Source organism: Pteropus vampyrus, unplaced genomic scaffold (assembly GCF_000151845.1).
Source record: "Pteropus vampyrus isolate Shadow unplaced genomic scaffold, Pvam_2.0 Scaffold27, whole genome shotgun sequence".
In the NCBI taxonomy this organism is placed as follows: Eukaryota; Metazoa; Chordata; class Mammalia; order Chiroptera; family Pteropodidae; genus Pteropus; species Pteropus vampyrus.
Genome location: NW_011888808.1, coordinates 2,490,547 through 2,495,696, shown reverse-complemented (window position 1 = coordinate 2,495,696; position 5,150 = coordinate 2,490,547).

Here is a 5,150-nt window from a genome sequence, read left to right as displayed (position 1 = left end):
TGGAGTAGTGGTGTTGGTGAGCACCTTTTTTCTTTTTGGCTTATATACCCTTCCCACCAACATTCGTACTTCAGCTGTGAAAGGTACCTAATTGTTGAGCTTTCTAAAGGCTCTTCGGTGTGAATTGGTGGCTTCACTCAATAGCTTCCTCTACAGACACTTAAGGTTAATTTTTCTCCACTTGGTACATTACTTTTTATTTCTCTATTTGCTCTCAGGCATTATAAATTGTGATTCAGGGTTCTCAGGCATTATATGTGTAATTGGAGTTATAAATACCTTCTGTTTTAACTAAAAATGAAATATATGTTTCAAATTTGGATTTGTTTCTTGGTGAATACAAAGAAAATAGGACAATTATGTTGTTTTCTCATGTTAAAACTGGCTTCAGCTAATATTTAATATGAATTTGGTTGCAAAGCTAAACTTTATGTGTAACTTAAAAATTTATTTATAGGAAAACTACATTTTTCCTACATTATTAATTTAAAATAAATTAGTCTATGTGTTATTTAAAGAAGTATAAAACTGTATTTGGCTATAACAATATTATTTAATGATCTATAAACTTTTAAAAGTATATATTAAACACATCGTAAAGGCTTATTTTATCTGAAGTATTAATTTTATCACATACCACATAAACATGATTGCATATATGGTTTAATTCTTGAGAAATTAAGGAATCTGCATGTCATAAATATTTGAGCATAATAATCTATGTTCTTTCCATCTGTAGTTATGCCATGAACAGCTTAATTAATAGGCTAGTTTTTCAGTCAATTTGACTATAATTGTAATTTGTAAATACATTTGGAACAACAAAAATTCTGTTCAAAAAAGCAGTAAGTTTTATTTTTTTCTAGAATTCGAATAACACACATTTGAAAATTTGAATATCTATTACAGGAAATCTATGAATGGTATAGCACTATTATGAGAATTTCTCCATGCTGAACTTGTCCATTAAAAGGAAGCTAGAAATTTTGATTATAGAAATCAGATACTTTTTAAATATATGTGTGTGGATATGGATGTAAAGCAGATGGTCCCAAATAAATATATCAACGTATTGCTTTTGTCGTACCTTTACACTGTTTTGTCATATTTACCCTATGTATTACTTTAGTTTATCCCAGTACTTGAACTTCAGTTTGATAGAGTGAAACAAATTCATATTTCATTTTTATTTTGAACCAATATATATTTATCTGTGAGTCCCTTTGTAGTAACACATGATTCTGGCAACTTTTTTTCAATTAAAATGTCCAAAAATCTCTATTAGTTCATTTTAAATATTTAATCTTTAAACAGTGATAATAATTTTTAATATAATAAAATATATAAATATCAGGATAACCTTTCACTGAACTTCACCTTCCATCTAGAAATGCTCTGTATTTCTAGTTTGTTTCAGAAATTCAACCTAAATATGGGAATGATTTTATTGCAGTTCGCAATGCTGGCTGTTATCCGAAGGTCATAGGTATCTCAAGCCTTTTCCCATGCTTCCTCCCACCTTAAGCATGTAAAATACAAAACCAAGCAATTGCATTCTGCTCCTCAATTGCAGTTAAAGGTGTCTATATGTTCCCATTCAGCCGAACGAGGAATCTGTAGGAGGGTACTGCAGAAGCAGCTGCTTCTCTGATAGCAGAAGTGAGAGAGCCCTTGGTTGCCTCTCCCTCTCCAAAGGTGCTACATCAGCAGTCTGTGCCCATCAGATGACACCGAGTGTATCAAAAGTGAAGAGCCTGAGGCCGATACAGCTCATCACTGTAAAGGGTCTGAGTCCTCAATAACAGTTCTAAGCAGTACAAGCTAGCCCTGGGTTTCTTGTTATGTAGGGGGAAAAAATCACAGCATTCTAGAAGACAGTATTGAAGGATATTCTGTAACTCATTGGCAACACATCTTAAAAAGAAAGAGTAATCATGCCTAATTTAAAGAAACACACAAAAGCATGAATTGTTAGGAAAGAATTTATAGAATAAAAGTTAGGGTTGAACATTTCTGTTTTATGAAAAGCAGATTATACAGAATTATTGATGTGTTGTAGATAGAAAGAAAGGAAAAATTATTTTTTACTGACTACTGTTAGATAAAATGCCAAATAAGTTATCGGAGTTCTGAATTACTGTACACTAAGTTAGATAGAAATAATAAAATAGTGTAAGATTTTTAAAAGTTATGAAAAGTCTTCAGAGGTTCTCATAGACTGTTTAAATGATATAAGAAAAGAGATTTTAAGTAATTTTGATTTTAATTTATGACTAAGTCTAATACAAAATACAAAAGATCCTATTTATTTTTTGTGGAACTATATATTATTATATGTAGTATATTCTATGAAGGAATCATTGATCTAAGAACCATTTTCCAAGTTTTTATCAGTAAATACTACATGTTTTATAGTAAAAGTTCCTATGGAAATAAACAAAAGCTTAATTTGTCTTTTTTAGTACTTTAACATCTAACTATCAAATATAATAAGGAACATAAAGCTGGAATATATCGATTTTTTGACTGGTTGGATCATTGCTCATTTTTAAATAATCTATAGATATTTTATAAAGAATAAGTGAAACTTTTGTCTTATCTACTAGTTAAATTTATCTTTAATGAAAGCAAATACCGAAAGTGTGTAAAAGGTTTTGAGATGCTATTCACCATTTGCTTCTTGTGGAAACAGTTCAGCAAGTTTGGTGTATTAACCACCAAGGTTGTTTAAAATCATCTTCAGAGGAGTCACAGGACAGCCACTGGTTTTATTGCCACCATCACCGTTCCAAGGTTAGTTAAACAAATTGTAGCCACTAGAGGTAAGAATCCTCAGCTGATATAAACTGCTTTCTTGGATAATGTTTGGAATTACTTTAAGAGTACTCAAAAATCACAGAAAGCAAATGACTAGAGAGAGTAATTACATTTTTGAGTAAAACAAAACCATACATTACAAAATTTTTTAAAATTTAATTATCTCACTTCAGAAAGAAAGCAGATTTGTATCTTTTTTCCTGCAAAAAATTAATATACAAATAAAAACAATAAAAATAGTTAATTTTTTTGTGAATTTAATATAAGTCATGGAATTGTCTAAGACATTACAATTCAGATATGCTTATATCTACACATATATGCATATATACATATGTATGTATATACACATATACACACAGTGAAACTTAAGTTTATTTTACAATTAGTTATTAATTGTAAAATATATTGTTAAAATATATTCATTTGTAATGAATACATTCTTTGTGTTTTTGTAGGCTAAACAAGAAAAGTAAAAATACCAAGCAAAAACTCAACTAAAGATTTTACTTAGAATTTCTATATAAAGAAATGAAAAAATTTTATCCCAGTGTACTTACATAAAAATATAGTTTACCAAATTTGTGTGTGAGCACACAAGTGCTTGTGTTTAACAGAATCCTCCCTGGATCAAATGTGTAGAATAGGCAGCATAAGTGAAACTCTCTCAGTTAAAATTGGACAATAGCTGCATCATCTGTGGAAAAGTATTAACTTCCTTTTGTCTCTCCTTCTGTGATATGCTTCTAAGAAGATAAGCTTTCTTATAGGGTTATTGAGTAGGTTAAATGAGTTCACACATGAAATGAGTTTGGATGAGAGATTGGCATGACATCAGAACTATATAAAAGTCAGCTATAATTATTATTATTAGGTAAATATTATCATTTTGGAGAAGTATAGAGCTTTGGTATCTGTCTCTAAGTTGGATACTCTTAGTGTGTGTTTTTTTTTTTTGATAAACAGTTATTTTTTGATAAACAGTTATTTAAGATATTTATCTGCGGGAATATAATATGATTGGTGACGTAGACAATGCACTCTAATTTCATGAGACTTTGTGATGGTTGAGGAAGCAGTTCTTACTGCTATTGCCTCTAACAATCCTCAGCTTTTTGGCTAGAGAAGTTTTCATAAAACGAATCAAGCTATACATTCTACAGTTTATTTTTTCAAGCAGTATCTTCCTGTGCTTGTCAGACCTGAGGACCAAAACGTGGTCCCACTTCATTCATTTAGTTCCAGGATACATTCTGACTAAGTCAAGTTTTATAATGACGGGAATGGACTTGGGAACCATATACCTGTGTTAATAATAGGCATACACACTAATTTTATGGGTCATATGTACTATATTTTCTAAACTAACCTTATTTTATTCCAAAGATTTGTTAATTATAATGAGTAAAAAGGGATCGATGAATAATTCCAGGGGGATGCATATCTAGAGAATAATATGACCATTTTGCCAAGAAATTTTATAATACATACTTTGGAGCACCAAAACAGCTAAATAGTTAAATATACATTATGACTTACAAACTAGCAGCAAATTACAACATGGAAGAACACAATTAACAATGATTCTTTAATACATTTTCTACTTTTAGGCTAGATGATCAAATATAAATTTAGGGCCTGAATATTAGAAATCAAATACTTGTTATTCACACACTTTGAGGAACTCATTTAAGATATGAACTGGAAGCTAACAGAAAGAATTTAATATTCTTGTTTTCCATAGAGCTTTGGCCAGGTATAAGCTTTCACTATAATATGAACGTTATTGAAAAACAGTTTGTTTTTGTGCCCTCTCTGCTCTGGGCTAAATATTCTAAAACCTTTTGGCTGGTCCTAGAATTATTTTCATGTTTCAGGGCATATCTTCAAATTATCTTTAAGTAGTTTTATGCCATGAACATTGGGATCATATTACTTTATAACAAGATTCCAATGGGTATAGAATTTTTCGTGATAGTTTTTTATGCATGAATATTTGCACCATGTGATCTGCTATTATTTGTGCATTTTTTGGCTTTATTTCCATTGAGACAGTTTTCTTTTCCTTGTATATAATTTAATGACTAAATATGCTGCCGAAGTCTATGTCTATTTAACTTTATTCTACTTAATTAATACAACTTAACTGAAATCCTCATACTTCTTTCATTCTCTCAGACTGATTTTTTGTATGTGATAAAATCTTTCTGAATATAGAGACTTTCTATAAATTGTTGACAAAATGTTCAGGTTTCATCCTTCTAAAGACACTTCGGTACATATATGTAAAGCATTAGATATGATTGTGCTCTTTTTACATTCTCCAATTCTTT